General features: G+C 35.7%; 1 long non-coding RNA gene across 38 annotated transcripts in view; it reads left to right on the top strand.

The window, feature by feature from the left end:
* Window positions 1-17,483, top strand: part of LOC141504332 (uncharacterized) — a 1,263,877-nt gene that overhangs the window by 309,248 nt on the left and 937,146 nt on the right. For 37 of the 38 annotated variants that reach the window (XR_012473290.1, XR_012473291.1, XR_012473318.1 and 34 more), the window contains 2 exons: window positions 15,244-15,505; window positions 15,687-15,728. This is a non-coding gene — a long non-coding RNA (uncharacterized LOC141504332). The other variant, XR_012473319.1, reaches the window with a different exon arrangement.

The raw sequence follows: 17,483 nt of genomic DNA, 5'->3' as shown, positions 1-17,483 counted from the left end.
TAATCGAACATAGAATCAGGATGACCTAGATTTAAATCCCGATTCAGACACTACGTTGTGTGATTTTGCCCATGACTTAACCTCACCCACCATCACACCTTCATCAGTGAAATGGACTTAATGATAGCATCTTCTTCCCAGGGTTCTTGTGTGCATCAAATGAAATCATACATGTAATGCAATCTATACATCTTAAAATGTTATTTAATTATAAGCTATTTGTGATGATTAGTTTGGTGGTAGTGGTTTGTTTTGGAAAAAAGGGAATTCTGATACAGTCTGGTATATGTTCTAGAATCAGCTCTTGTGTTGGAATTAAAATGGACATGAATGTGAACACTTGATTTGTTCTAAGTTGTTCATGGTTTTAGGGAAGATAGCTAACCAGTGAAGCTATTTCTAGGTTGCGGAGAATGAACAAAGAACAAAACAACTAAAATTTTGGTTTTGGTGGTATAACAGAAATGTTAATTATAGTCATTTATGAAAATTGCTTACCATTCATGCTTGATTACCACATGCATGATTATATATATCCCAAATAACTAATAATTATGCTTATTATTAATATGTAGCATTAATTTTTATGTAAGCTTTATTTGGCTTTTCACATGATTATAGATATCATTTAGTTCCTCACATTTTTAATATTTAAAGAAACTGAGATTCAACAAGGTAAAGTTACTACAAAGGGTCTCACAAATAGTCAGTAGCAGGGTCAAAATTTGAATCTAGGACCTTGACTCATAATCCTTTGCTCTGTCAAGAGCTCCTCTGTTAATATTGTATCACCACTGCTTTAACTTGAAAATGTTAGGAAAAAAAAGTATTTGTCAAACAGCAATTATAAAGATTCAGTATATAATTTACACTTGAATATATAAAATACATCTTTACATGGCTATCCCAGTGGTTCTGAAATGAAAAATTCTGGCTAAATCTTAACACCTTGCTACTTAATATCTTTGCAATATTGGACAAGTTATTCACTATCTTTGCTTGTGACTTTCCTTATCTGTGAAATGACAAGAGTTGGCCTAGGTCAGAGCTTCTCAAAGTGTGATCTGGGAACCACTGGGGGTTCCCATCACCCTTTCAGGGGATCCATGAGGTCAAAATTATTTTCATAATGATACTAAGACATTTTAATTTTAGATACAGTAAATGTTGTTATTGTTCAGTTGTGTCTGGCTCTTCATGACCACATTTTGGAGTCTTATTTGGGCAGGTCCCACTGAACTGATTTGCATTTTCTTCTCCAGTTTGTTACAAATGAGGAAACTGAGGCAAATGGTTTTAAATGACTTGCCCAGGGTCACACAGCTAGAAAATGTCTGGGTCCAGATTTGAATTCAGAAAGAATAGTCTCCCTGCCTCTAGACCTGTTGATTGAGTTACTAGGGCACCACCTAGCTGCCCATGAATTGACAGTTAATATCATTAGATAAACAAAAGCATTTGAGAGGGGTCTCCGGTTCTTTTTAAGAATAAATGGGGGGCAGCTAGGTGGCACAGTGGATAAAGCACCGGCCCTGGAGTCAGGAGTACCTGGGTTCAAATCCGGTCTCAGACACTTAATAATTACCTAGCTGTGTGGCCTTGGGCAAGCCACTTAACCCCGTTTGACTTACAGAAAAAAAAACCCTAAAAAACAAAAACAAAAACAAAAGAAAAAAGAATAAATGGGATCAGAGGGGCAGAGTAAAGATGGAGTAAAGGCAGGGACTTTACCGAACTCTCTCTCAAATCACCCCAAATACCTATAAATGATGACTCTTAACAAATTCTGTAGTGGCAGAAGATAAAGTAAAACAATTTTCCATCCCAAGACTACTTGGAAGATCATCCAGGAAAGGTCTGTTGTACCAGGGTAAGAGAGAAGCATAGTGCTGCCCTGGCTGTGTGGGAGCAGCCCTGCCAGCCATCCAGAAACAGGAAATGAAGCGACTGGGTCAGTGGCCACCTGGTGGTTTCCAGACCTCTTAGCCCAGAGACTACCAAGGACCACTACCAATGTCAGCAGGAAAGTCTGTCTCAAGAGGCTAAGAGTGGGGCACAGTCCAGCAAGGCCTCAGGATCACAGGCTGGACCCCAGCAGATCAGGAGTGGAGTACTCAGTCCCCAGTCAGTAGAGGGGGGACTCAGAAGGAGATTACAGGAGTCATTTTATTATCCCAGAGGCAGGACTCAATTGTTTTGCTTCTACTCAGATCTAGTTCATAGAGCTGGGTTGCAGTCACAACAGAATTTACTGTTGCAGTGGAACTGGGACCCTCCTCATAGTTCCAAGGCAGAAAGGAGTGCTTGTGATCACCCACAGATCAGAACATAGGCCAGGAGAGTAGTCAAAAACCTCTCCTTAGCTCAAATCAAATTGGAGGAATTGAAAATTTGCAGATACCTAGAAGTATCTCAGAAAATAGCTGCAAGAGAGCTCAAGAGCATGGGACAGTGCAGGTGGGTGGCAAGGGGAAGGAAGGGCCTACCCTAGAAGCAGATTCCTACCTTAAAAAAGAGTTAAAAAGTAAGTCATAGCTTGGGGAAATGAGCAAAAAGAAAGGGGGAAAAAATCTGATCAGAGAAAGTTTACTATGGTGATTAGGGAAGATCAAAACACACACTCAGAAGAAGACAACAAAGTCAAAGTTTCTCCATCCAAAGCCTTCAAGAACAATATGATTTTGCCTCAGGCCATGATGAGCTCAAAAAGGGTTTTGAAAATCAAGTAAGAGAGTTAGAGGTGGGTAGCTAGCTGGCACAGTGGATAGAGCACCGGCCCGAAGTCAGGAGAGTCAGGAGAACCCAGAAGTAGAGGAAAAATTGGAAAGAGAAATGAGAGTGATGCAGGAAAATCATGAAAAATATATCAGCAGATTGGTGAAGGAGGCACCAAAAAATGAAGAAAATAATAACTTAAAAACCAGACAGGGTCAAACAGGAAAAAGGTACAAAAATTCAATGAAGAGAAGACTTTAAAAGGTATAATTAACTAAATGAAAAAGCAGATACAAAAGGTCAATGAAGAAAATAAGTCCTTAGAATATCAAATTTAGCAAATGGAAGCTGATGACTTTGTGAGAAGTCAAGAAACAATAAAACAAACCGCAAAGAATGAAAAACAAGACAGTGTGAACTCTCATTGGAAAGACAATTGACCTGGAAAATAAATCCAGGAGAGCTAATTTAAAAATTATTGCATTACCTAAAAGCCATGATAAAAAAAAAAGCCTAGCCATCATCTTCAAGAAATTGCAAGAAAAAACTGCAATAATATTTTATAGGGGGTAAAATCAAAATTGAAAGCATTCACTGATCACCTTCTGAAAGAGATTCCAAAATAAAAACTCCCAGAAGTATTGTGGTCAAACTTCAGAGCTCCCAGATCAAGGAGAAAATATTGTAAGTTGTCAGAAAGACACAATTCAGTTGTTATGTAGCCACAGTTGGGATCACATAGGATTTAGCACTGAAGTATCACAGAACTTGAAAAATGTATTCTGGAAGGCTGAGGAGCTTGAATTACAATAAAAAAATCAACTACCCAGCAAAATTGAGCATATTCATCAGAGGAAAAAATGGACATTCAGTAAAATAAAGAACTTTCAAACTTTCCTGATGAAAAGACCAGAGCTTAACAGAAAATTTGATCTTCAAATGAGACTCAAGTGAAGTATATAAAAAAAGGGAAAATGGGAAAGGGAAATCATAAGAGACTTAATGATGTTGATCTGTTTGTATTCTTGCATGGGTGGATGATGCTAATAATTCATACACATTCTCATTTTCTAGGACAGTTAGAGGGAGTGTATATAAACAAGGGCACAGGTGGGAGTTGAACATGAAGGAATAATATATTAATAAGATGGAACTAAGGGGTAAGAGAGGAATGTACTAGGAGAAAGGGAAAGGCAAAGGTGGAATTGAGTAAGTTATTGAAATAAAAGAGGCAAGAAACAGCTTTTGCAGTGGAGTAGAAGAGGGGTGGAGTAAATGAGCCTTACTCTCATTGGAATAGGTTCAAAGAGGGAATAATATATACTCTCACTTTAGTATAGAAATCTATCTTACCCTATAGGAAAGTGGAAGGGCAAGGGCAAGGGAGAGAGTGTATGTGTGTGGGTGATAAAAATGAGTGCAAATAATGGGAGGGGTAGTCAGACGCATAACACTTTTGGGAAAGAATAGGGTGAAAGGAGAGAAAGAATAGAATAAACGGGGATGGGAGAATAAGATGGAGGGAAATAGAGCTAGCAATAGTAAGTTGGGGGGGGAGTTGAAACAAATTAGAGAACTGAGTCATTTAAAAAATAAAAATCATCCCCCAATTGATAAATGATCAAAACAGTTTTCAGATTTCAGTTTTCGGCGTTCAGTTTTCAATGTTTTCAATGCTATCTATGGTCATTTTTTAAAAGTTCTAGCTCACTATTTATTGGAAAAATGCAAATTAAAGCAATTTTGAGGTACTACCTTATTGGATCAGCTAATAGGACAGAAAAGGAAAATGACAAAAGATGAAGGGGATGTAAGGAAAATAAGATATTATTGCACTGTTGGAGGAGTTGTGAAATAATTCATCCATTTTGCAGAACAATTTGGAACTATGTACAAAGAACTATGAAACCATGCATACCTTTTGATTTAGCAAAGCTACAAGTAAGTCTATATTTCTAAAGAGATAAAAAATGGGATGCAAAGGACTGACATCTATCTCTATCTCTATCTCTATCTCATCTATCATATATCTATGTCTATGTCTATGTCTATGTCTATATCTATATCATCTATCTATCTCTATCTCTATCTCTAGGAGAATATCGATATAGATGTAGATGTAGATGATGAGCAGGATACTTTCAGTAAAATCTGGAAAAACTTACTCGAACAGATGCAATGTGAAATGTACTGCAATAATTTAGGATAATCAGCTGTGAATGACTTAACTTTTCTCAGCAGTGCTGTCACCCAGGATAATTGTGAAGGATTTAATAAAGAATGCTTTCTGATCCCAGAGAGAGCTGATGGTGTCTGAATACAGATTGATGCATGCTTTTTTTTTGAAAACTAAAAAAATAGCAAAACAAAACATTGCACAAGGTTACAAGGTTCCAGATTGCTGTGAAGATGTGTTCATACATAAGGAAACATCCTCTGCTTAAAGAGCTTTTGTATCACTTAACCCCATTGCCTTAAACAAATTTAAAAAATGTAAAAAATGGAAAGGCATGTTGTTAAAGAATTTTTTTTATAGCTTGAAAAAACAGCAAGATGCTTAACTGCATTGATTGATATTTACACTACAACACTACCCAAGGAAGAGTAATCACAGCTAGTTAAAACATAAAGTAGCCACATAGCTATCTATACCTGGTACTTTTTTGGTGTATTGGAGGGCAACCAAATCAAAACAGGCAGAGGTGGAGGAGCATGTGCTAAGCCAGGCTGAGAGATTCACTTGGGGATATAGCCAAAGGGAACTATACCCATTCTTTACACCTAGCAATTTTTTATTTTAATGAATTATTCTTGCTAAGTAGATATAAAGATCAATTGTTGCTAAAATAACTAATAATAAAAATGCTTTTTGGGCAGCTAGGTGGTACAATGGATAGAGCACTGGCCCTGGAATCAGGAGTACCTGAGTTCAAATCTGGCCTCAGACACTTAATAATTACCTAGCTGTGTGACCTTGGGCAAGCCACTTTACCCCATTTGCCTTCAAAAACCAAAAAAAAAAACCAAAAAACAAAAAATATAAAAATAAAAATGCTTTACATGATTACATACCTACAGCTAATATCAAATAGCTTGCGATTTCAGAGAAGATGGGGGGGAAGTATAGAATTCAGAACTTAAAACTCTAAAAAAAATTTTAAAATTATTTTTACATATAACTACAGAGAGAGAAGTAAAAATTATTAATTTAAAAAAGTCAGTTGTTGCCATGATTTTGGAGGACTATTGCACCTTCTTAACATTAGTGACAACAAAGCCCCAATGTGTCTACCTGTTCAGTTCCTATTTGACTAGCTTCTCAGGGTGTGTTACTGGCTAGCCTATCCTTACCCAGTGCAACATTGAAGGGGTAGGAGACAAGGATGGAAAAGATGACAAGTTCTCCAAGATCTCCTAGATCTCCAAGTATTCTGTTTATTAAAGCAAATAGAAATGTGAAAATATCCTCTCCAGTCCCTGGTCCACTCCCACTCCTGTGGCACTCTACAATAAACCAGTAAATAATAATACTCTGGTGCTAGAGGACACCAGATGATGAAGCTTTACAGTATTCCCACACACAATTCCTTACATCTGCCCAACAAGCCAATGTCCTAGATAAATCTTCTATGTTTCTTCCTATTCTTCTGTTTTCATATTTTGTCAGCACACTGTATTTTCGTTAGGTATGTATAATAAAACAATTATCTCATATTTTTAGATCCTTGAACCATGAGCTACTAATATATTAATTGACTAATGCAAAGGACAACTTTTCTTTGAAATTATTATTGATGGAGCAGCTAGGTGGCGAAATGGATAGAGCACTGGCCCTGGAGTCAGGAGTACCTGAGTTCAAATCCAGCCTTAGACACTTAATAATTACCTAGCTGTGTGGCCTTGGGCAAGCCACTTAACCCCATTGCCTAGCAAAAACCTAAAAAAAGGAAATTATTATTGTTCATACACCCAAAGGGCAACAAAAATGAGCATACCCTTTGATCCAGCAATACCACTACTGGGTCTATACCCTGAAGAGATGATGAAAAAGGTTAAAAACATCACTTGTACAAAAATATTAATAGCAGCCCTGTTTGTTGTGGCAAAGAATTGGAAATCAAGTAAATGTCCTTCAATTGGGGAATGGCTTAGCAAACTGGTATATGTATGTGATGGAACACTATTGTTCTATTAGAAACAAGGGGGGGGATGGGAATTCAGGGAAGCCTGGAGGGATCTGCATGAACTGATGCTGAGTGAGATGAACAGAACCAGAAAAACACTGTACATCCCTAACAGCAACAAGGGGGTGATGTTCAACCTTGATGGAATTGTTCATTCCATCAGTGCAATAACCAGGGACAATTTTGGGTTGTCTGCAATGGAGAATACCATCTGTATCCAGATAAAGAGCCATGGAGTTTGAACAAATTTCAGGGACTCTTCCCTTTAATTTAGAAAAAAAACCAGATATCTTATTGTCTGATCTTGTTATCTCTTATACTTTTTGTTTCTTCCTTAAGGATGTGATTTCTCTCTCATCACACTTAGTTTGGATCAATGTACAACATGGAAACAAAATACTGACAGATTGCTTTCTGTGGGGGGTGGGGTAGGGGGAGGGAAGTAAGATTGGGAGAAAAATTGTAAAACTCAAAACTCAAATAAAATCTTTAAAAAAATGGAAATTATTATTGTCCAGTTATTTTTCAGTCCTGTCTGACTCTTGGTAACCCCATTTGGGGTTTCCTTAGCAAAGAAACTGAAGTGATTTCCCATTTCCTTCTCTAATTCAATATACCTTTAAGGAAACTGAAGTAAAAAAGTGTTAAATGACTTTCCCAGGGTCACACAGCATCTGAAGTCAAATGCTCTACCCACAGTCACAGCATTAACTAGCTGCTATTTCTTTGAAATGGTGAACTCCAATGAAGCTAAAACCCAAATTGAGATTCACTTTCCAAATGACAGAAAATAACTATATTTTAAAAAGAATAAATAAATTTGGAACCCCGGTTATATTAGAATCTGGAAAGTTATGTTCTAATTTGAACCAGCACATGTATTATACGAATTGTCATGCTTGGTTGATTCTTTTAATATCTCTATATGGGTATTCCCTATAGCTCACAAGTCACCCAAATGCATGCATGAGGGCATGAGTGTATGAGTGTATGAGTGCCGTGTTTGTTTGTGTGTGTGTGTGTGTGTGTGTGTGTATGGTCTATCTAATCTGTTGGTTCCTTTCTCTGGATCTCTTGACATCACGTGGATAGAAATGCGGAAATACTCTTGTCCATTGGTTATGCTTTGCTAGCATAACATGAACAGTTCATCTTTTTTCTAGGCATCTCTCTTTCTGTTGACATCATGTAATATCTTATAAATCCATTATAATTTCTTTCAAATGGGGCTAAAATTGGAAGCAGTTCATAGAGTACATAATTTTTAATTAATTTGGAAGAAGGCCAGTTGGATGGGATGATAGTTATAAGAAAAATGTTTTGAATTGTGATACTCCTCTGTTTTTTTATACATTTAAGATAGAACTGCCAATTTTGAAGTTGCTATAAGTCAGGTTTAATTCCCATCATACTTACTGTTTCTACATCTGCCAAAAATGGGATAGTAATAATTTTGATTTTTACAAGTTTGTTATGAAGATAAAATGAATTAATATAGATGCAGACTCTGAGAAATAAGGGGAACCTTGAAATTAATATAGCCCAATAACTTACTAATGGACAAATCATTTCTTTAGAATATCTGGCATGTGATCATAAAATCTTGTCTTGAATACTGCTGAGAGGAGCCTTAAGAAAAGCCATATTTTAATGGTATATTAAAAAATAGAAAGTGTACAGAAGAGAATAACCAGAATTGGGAAAGGTCTCCAAAGGATATTGTGTTGTGATTACTTGATCAAATGTATAAGGATATTTAGTTTGGAGAAGACTTAGGATGGGAATGAGATGTGCAACAGCCATCTTCAGTACTTGTTCAGAAACAAGTTAACTTAAATGTCCTCACAATCCCCAACCAGCATTAAAATCCTATGAGTCAGTTATGCAGTAGGTTATAAGATCTGAGGTAAAGGTTAGAGGGCCTGTTAACTATGTTTCTTAAAGGAAAGGATGAAAGGATAACCGGTGAGGTGAAGGGGTCTCATGTGGAATAAAAAACACTGACATGTCTGTCTCTCAGTATGGTAGTTAACAATACCACCCACCAAAGGAGAGGGAGCTAGGGACGACAATGGAGGCTTGAAGAAAGTGAAAAGACTTTAGAACAGTCAGATAACGTGAAAGTATAGGTGAGTCATATTATCACAGTTCCATCAATATCATTGTCAATCATATAAAAGGCCTTAAATCATATTACTTTCCTTTATTCTCTGTTTTACTGTTCAATATCCAATGATAGCAAATATAATTTGATTCCTTGTGTTTTAAAATTACTTTTCAAGCTCTAACCAGCCAATTTCAAGTACAATTCAATACTGTGGAATTCTAGAGGAAAAAAAATTAGAATATTTTCTTAGGAGCTGACTGTAATGAGATTTGATCTGTAGAAAAATGTACCACATCTCTGAACAGTAGTAGTATAGTCATCTTCACAGTCTCTTTGTGGAGTTTTCTGCTCTGTGATTTGATTTGCCTATTTCAGTAAAATAGAATTGTTAGTAATTTCAAGGGACAGTTTGGTTCAAGAATAAGATTTCCACCTGTCTCTCAAATGACTAGAAGGTCTTAATTTGGAAACATCTGTTCAACATCTGTGCTGCATACTTTTGCAGAACTTGAGATATCAGATTGTAAAGTAAGTAAAAAATATGTGTGTATAGGTATGTAGGGAAAGGGAATTTTGTACTTAAAAAACTATATTACTATCTGGTATATATATGTATATATATATATATATATATATATATACATACATATATATATAATCATTTTGTGAGTATTGGTTTAAAATTTTGTATTGTCATTAATTAGTATGTTTTGATCACTTGTGAGTATTTATAAAAATATTCATCAGTGTTATCTTTTCTCCCTTTTTAAAACTATTTTTTGCAAGGCAAAGGGGTTAAGTAACTTCCCCAGGGTCACACAGCTAAGTAATCATTAAAAGTGTCTGAAACTGGATTTGAACTCAGGTACTCCTGACTCCAGGGCCAGTGCTTTATCCACTGTGCCACCTAGCCGCCCCCCTCTCCACGACTTTTTTTTTAGGATTTTTTTTTTTGCAAGGCAAATGGGGTTAAGTGGCTTGCCCAAGGCCACACAGCTAGGTAATTATTAAGTGTCTGAGACCGGATTTGAACCCAGGTACTCCTGACTCCAGGGCCAGTGCTTTATCCACTATGCCACCTAGCTGCCCTTCCATTACTTTTTAAAAGAGTTGTAGGAATAATCATAGTGCTGAAAGAATATCCATTAGATTATGAGTTTCTTGTGGACAGGGAGTGTCTTTTGTTCCTTTTTAAAAAAAATTATTACTTATTACATTTTTGACAATGGGGTTAAGTGACTTGCCCACGGTGACACAGCTAGGCAATTATTAAGTGTCTGAAGTCAAATTTGAACTCAGTCCTCCTGACTCCAGGGCTGTGCAACCTAGCTGCCCCCCTCCTTTTCGAAATCTTAGTGCTTAGCACAGTGCCTGATCCATGTTGTTTGGTTGTTTGTCATGTCCACCTCCTTGTGACCCCATTTAGGATTTTCTTGGCAGAGAAACTGAAGTGATTTGTCATTTCTTGCTCTGGTTCATTTTATAGATGAGGAAACTGAGACAAATCAGGTTAAGTGGCTTGCCCCAGGGTCACATAGCTAGTGAGTCTCTGGGACCAGATCTGAACTCAAGAGGATAAATCTTCCTGACTCTAGGTGAAGGGTTCTATACCCTGTGCCATATACATACATATATATATATATGCATAATAAATACACATATATACATATACATATACACATAAACAAGTGTAGCCTAGGCCATCCCAGTGCTTTTGCAGAGGTCCCATATGTTCTCTTCCTCATCTTTGAACTTAATGAACTCCATTCTTTTACTTGCTCTAGTTCAAGACTGTATATATGACCATATATACATATTTATATATATATATATACATATTTATATATATATATATATAGCATGTATCTCTTCATAATACATTTGAGAATCCTGTTAACTATTAAGAACTTTTCAGAGCCTGATTAAGCAACAAACAGTTCAATTTCACAAGTAAGAAGTAGAAATGGGCTCTGAGATGTTTGAATTAAAGAGAACTTTAATTATCAGAGAGATAAAACTTGCTATACTATCTTCTTACTTTAGCACGAGTGACTTATCTACATATGTGTGTGTGTTGTATGCATGGATGTGTTGCATAAACATATCAACTAGTGTATAATGAAGGATAATGTCTTTTGTATATACGAAAAGTTTGGTAGCTTAAAGGAGCAGAGAATGAACTTTTATTCACTAAAAACTTTAAAAAGTTGAATACAAAGAAATAGTTTCAAGGGTCCAAGTGGATTAGAAGACCATGTTGTGAACTTGGAGACATAAAGCATCATGGTCCATTAGCTCAATTATGTGTACTTCTATGACTAAATAAGATAAAACTAAAAGAAGAGGGATTCATAAAGCCATTTGGAGAGAGTTATAATTTCAAAAGGATTATTAATGTCATAGGGATTATTTGGGGAATTGTTACCTTTTAAGTAAAAGGTGAATAACAGAGAGATAGGAAATTTTGATTAAAAGAGCTGACGATATAGGAAACAGGAGGTTGAAAAATTTGGTTGGAGCGGGAGTGGAAGAGGGGAGAGAGAGAGAGCGAGAGAGAGAGCGAGAGAGCGAGAGAGCGAGAGTGAGAGCGAGAGCGAGAGCGAGAGCGAGAGCGAGAGCGAGAGAGAGAGAGAGAGAGAGAGAGAGAGAGAATGAATGAGAATTTTGCCTGGAATCTGGGTGGCTGAGTAATATCAGGGTTGGTCTGTATAGCCAGAGAGAGCCAATCAGATGAACTTGGAAGTACTTTGGTTTAAAGGGAACCACTATTCATATGAGGTGGTAATATTTTTTAAACATTTTTTTTTTGAGTGGTAAGCTGAGTTTGTAAAGGCTTCATCCACATAGAGAAGACAGGAGGTTTTGTTAAGGTAGGTAGCAGTGAGGACCTCCAGAGAAAATATTTGGCAAAGGAACTATTTCATGTGGTGCAGATGTTTCTTAATAGGCTAATGACATCAAATCCTATAGTCCTAAGTTATGAATTATCCTCAACACATGGATTTTTCTCCCTCTTGACAGTTTTACTAGGTTTCTGTATGTTATATACCCTACTCGTTTCTCTCTCTCTCTCTCTCTATGTTAACTGCATAGGTGGAAGAATGTGACCTAGATTATATGTGGATTGTGATGCATTTTATTATTTATTAATTTGCTTTAACTATTTGTATATTAATATATTTTGGATATTATTTCTTTTTGTCTTATTATTAAGTAAATGGCTATTTCAAGAGCTAAAAATACCATATATTATGAATGTGTGTGTGTGTGTGTGTGTAAATGTAACACTTGATGCATAGATTTTTGATACTTGCTGTAGCTTGGCATGGAATGTTTAATTTTTAGTAACTGTATAAATACAAATATATTAGTAAGACTAAAGAGTTATTGTAGTGAATAGTAGGGAGTTTATTTACCTTCAGCTTGGTTATCCCTGTGAGACCTGAGTTGTAACCATGAATGATAGTTTATCTTTAGGAACCTAGAATTCCTAATATGAGAACAAGTTTAAATGAAAAATGAATGGATCTTTACTTTCCATGTGTTGAGGGAAGGTATTGTGTTGCATCATAGGAATGGCCACACCAAATACTTGTGAATTAGAGATGAATCAGAGAATTATATTATTAAATTAAATGCATTAATTAAATTAAATTGAATTCAATGAATCAGAAGATTGAAAAATAAAATGTTTTGTAAAGTCCAAGGAAGAACATCACTATTAACTAGGGATACTTGGGAAGATTTTTGGAAGAAGTGGCATTTTAGTGGAAATTGAAACAAAGAATGAAAATTTAGCTGTTGAATAGGGGAAGAAAGGGTATTATGGGTATAGCAGAGAGACTGGGAGAAGGAACAGAAAGTGAATAGATTCAGGCAGTGTCCAGGAGGCAGAATGTAGACCAATTTGGTTCCTTATACTGAATACATATAGACTAGTAATATTACTTTACAGAAAATGTTAGAGTGTCTCAACAGTGAGGAGGCTCTTTAATGGCAGATAATGGGGAGCCACTGAGAATTGTTAGACAGAAAAGTGACATGACCAGATCTATGTGTGAGAAAAGTAATTCTGACAACAGTAAGAAGGGTAGATTTGAGAGAAGGACTAAAGAAGGTAAGGTGATCTACAAAGAAACTATTTTATTCCAAGGGGGTTGTATTGAGGACTTGTGCTAAGCTAGTAATAGTAGGAGTAGAAAAGAAGAAATGGATGAAAAGATACTGTAAAAATTAATAATTGATTGGATAGGAACTATGAGAATGAGAAAAACAATATGAAGGATGGAGGCAAAAACAAACCCAAGTTTACAAACATGGCAAAGCCAGTTAAGTGGTAGTTTAAGAGACTGAAATAATAAAGTCAAAAGGAATGATTTATTTAGGGGAAGATAACAAGCTCACTTCTAGACATGTGGCATTTGAGGTTTCAGAATTGTCTTATAATAATAATAGCAATAGGTAACATTTTTATAATGTTTTATAAGGTTTACAAAGTCCTTTACAAATATCTCATTTTATCTTCACATCAACCATAGGAGGTAGGTGCTTTTATTATCTTCTTTTTACTTATGAGAAAACTGAGGCAGGCAGAGGTTAAATGTTTTATGACATTTGATATCATTTAAGACATCTGAAGAAGAGGGGCAGTAGTTGTAGTTTAGGAGAATAGGGTTAAAGATATGGAACTGAAGTAATCTGCATGAAGATAGCAATTTAAATCATCAGATGAATGAGATTGCCAAGGAGAGTTGTGAGAATAAAAGGGCCAAGGACATCCCTTTGGGGAACACCCACTACTTCCTCTCATGAACTCTCTGCTTAAACTAAACTGGACAACATGTTCTCAAAACATGCTTTTTCTTTCCACCCCTTCAAAAAAAATTCCAAATAAGGAATTGATTCCTGATTTGAAGAAAACTAAATAGGAAACTTACTCTCCTGAGCAGCTTATATGAAACAAAAATATTGTATACCTGTCATAACTTTTATCTGAAAACTCCTTGTATCTCATGTTTTCTGTTAGAGATGCTCTGACCTTATAGATGAAAAAGCAGACACACATAAAGTGGTGTAGCCCCTTTTCCAAAGTGAATCAGTAGTGGAGCTTGCATTGAAAGCTCAGTATCCTGAGTCTTTGTCCATTTTTCTGTTCATTCATCGTAAATTGTTAGTCTCTACCATTAGCCACAATGTGATTTCCCTTTTTTGCTTTTTACCCTTTAGAGTTCCCCTATCATATGGCCCACACACTGTGGAGCATTAACAAATCAGCTTTTTGGAACATACATTTTCGTCAGTGAGGGTATGATTCATTCCCTAGAAACAATGAATCAGCCAAAATTCAAATCTCGTCTCTTGTTTTCTAGATAATATTAGTGTAGATAAAATGAATTATTTTTTATCCCCCATTTTCTTTTCTCATTGAAAACTTCTTAAGTTACATAAGAACAGTAGAATGATATCCAATTTTATTTATAAGAAACTCTAAATACCTATTGCATTTTCAGATTAAGAATGTGAATAAAACATTAAGGACTTCATATAAAATATGATTAAGCATTTAAAAAATAATGCTTTTTTCACTTAATTTCTTGTGGTTTAATTGCTGGAAAATCATATAACCTTTGAATTATCTGATTATTTTCTTTCTTGCTTAATCAAATTGTACAATAAAAATCAAGGATAAATTAAAAATAATACAGTTTCAGTTTATATGATTGTACTAATCTATGTAAATAAATATATATATAAATACATAATATATAATATATTCATAATCTATACATGGTTTCAATCTATATATCTATAGTAATCCTGTTTCTTCTTTTCCTCTTATCCTTTGTGCTCTCTGCTAGTTTTAATAAACAAAGTGTTTGGAGCATTTAAAGTTAAACCACATGTCTGAAATGATATTTAAAATACACCTGAGAGAATAGTTTTGAAACTAGTTGAATGATCGAGCTTGCAAATCTTTTTATTTAAGAAGATTTTAATTGACTTAGGCAATACAAAATGGTCTTAGAATAGATTCAAATTTTTCATGGGCAGAAGAAAAATATTTTGTACCCTCCACTTCTCAGAAATACTTTAGAAGGGACTAGTTTCATAAATAAACTTGCTGCTTAGAAGTTTTTATGTTTCTGAGTTAAAATAAAAATATACTGATAGTTTTTTTTAGTGTTTTTTCCCCCTAGTCTTAAATTCCTCTCACTTTTCTCCCCTCCCTCTTTCTAGGTAATCCTGCTATTTCCTTCACATAGAGTGTGTGAAGAATTTACAGTTGGGTCTTTGCAAAGCAGGTTTGTGACACTTGCCACCCAGAATGTCAGTAAAGGAGCGTTACCCTTCCTGGAAGAACTTTGAATGAGATGCAAAGAGACCCTGGGAACTTGACCAGTCAAACTTAGAAGTATGAAGAAAATGTAGTGGGAGGAAGTGGTGGCCGTGAGTCAGCATGAGTCATTCTGTTCCAATGAGAATGAAGGCTGACTGAGAGGTGTGTATATCTTTTTTTTGGTTTGGTTTTTTTTTTTCTTCGTCTTAATCTTTGGAACATCATTAGTGAATGAAGGAAAAAATAAGTGATTTTGCCTATCTACTTGGTGCTTTTCAGGTATTAAGTTCTCACTTCAGTGATACTTTGCATGAATACATAAATGTGACTTTTATCCCCCTAGGAATCCTGTTCTCAAGGAGGTGGAGCAACTAACTTCTCCCTCGTAAGTATGTCTCTATCATTTTAATTATTTCTGCAGTTTGCCTGAAAATCTAGACTGAGTAAGTGATGCTGCTGACTTAAAAGCTTTGATATTTTAGGAGAATGTCAGCTCCTCTATCCCACCATTAATATAGTTAAACTATTTGTCAAACTAGCAATTGGGGAATTTCTCAAGGAATCAATGGATAGAATTTAGACACTGATAGTCTGTCATGGTGGGTTTGGTTAATTTCCTCAACCCTTAACTTGGGTGTTTCATTTGCAAAGATTGAACTTGATATAAGCAGTTTGAATTTGGCTAGTAACAGAATATTCAAGTTGACTTCATTTTCGGTTTATAGGGCACTTAGGAAAGTTCATCCCTGGGTAATTTCTGTTCCTTGCTAAGCACAAAACTGAAATGAATGATCAGAATGTTTCCTACAGTTTCTTTAGCTCAACCATGTGAATGTTTACTTTTAGGATCTTTGCAGTTTTCGAGTAGTAGTATAATCAGGGGGAAAGAATCTGGAGAAGGGAAGAGAGAAGGGAACTATGGTTGTGCAATTAGGAGAAGAGTCATACAATTTAATCAACTTGAAATTGAGTTTTTTATGTGGATTTCTCATGAGGTTGTTGTTTCTCAGGTTGTAACTATACTAATCAATCGAGGTCTTTAAAATACAGCACAGGAAATTTTTTTTTCAGGGCTGCTCTAGTTACTGTAAGTGAAACGGTTAAATGTCACTACGCATCATATGATAAACATTTTGGGAAATTTGCTTTTGTTTAAAAAAAACATACCAGCAAGTAGGACAAAGTGCTACAGTATTTTTTTTTTCAGTAGATCATTCAAGTGTGTGGGTTCTTTGGGTTAAAAATGAGTCAGCACCTTAGTTTTCAGTCTGATTGCTTCAGGAGAGATTAAATGTGCCCCCCCAAGAAAAGAGCACTATGGTTGAAGGTACTATGAGGAGTGTGGGACTATTCCAGTGATCTCCATTTCTAATGAATTCCATACGGCTGGACTACTAGGCATTCTTGGCAGTCTGTACTTTGATCAGATGAGTAGTTTGGGGACTAAGAATGGTTCACGCTATTGTGGGGTGGTAACTTTGAGCTCTTCATCAAACATGACTTGTTTCTACAGTATTTCCTTTTCTATAGGTAATGGAGAGTGGTTGTTTTCAGCTTCCATCTTGGGGGAGAATTGGTTTCAAAAAGAGAAGTCTAGTTTTTTCAAACCATTATCCTAACTTTAATAGGCAGCAGATTCCCCAGAAGAGGTGCCCTTCTGTCCAAATCAAACTGGGCCTCTTGTTCTTCTGCCATTCATATCAGGAACTCAGAGATATTGGCTTAGAGTTTTTAATCTTGGAAACAGGCAGATTCAAGCTGGCTTATATATTATATAACTCACTGGTTGTCAGAAATGGTTTTGTACCTTTGGACCTTAGTTTTCTCATATGTGAAATGGGGATGATAGTACATGATCCCCTAATGATCCCTTAACTCCTTAATAGACTAGAAAAATTGTATAGCTAAATGAAATCATAATTAATATGAATGAAGCTATGTAGTTTCAGATCTCTATCTCTTCCTATATATCAGGAGAACAGCTTTAGAGAAATTTATTATAATTGTATCAAATCTTAAGTCAGAAGAATGGGAAGATTGTATCTGACACTTCTGGAGGACATTTTTATGAGATTCAGAAACATTGGTTTGCCTGGCATGGTTAAAAAAAGGATAAGGGGGACAGAGAGAGAGAGAGAGA

Source organism: Macrotis lagotis, chromosome 1 (genome assembly GCF_037893015.1).
Source record: "Macrotis lagotis isolate mMagLag1 chromosome 1, bilby.v1.9.chrom.fasta, whole genome shotgun sequence".
Taxonomy (NCBI): Eukaryota; Metazoa; Chordata; class Mammalia; order Peramelemorphia; family Peramelidae; genus Macrotis; species Macrotis lagotis.
Note: the sequence above shows the minus strand (reverse complement) of the source record. Positions and strands in the feature narration are given on the sequence as shown.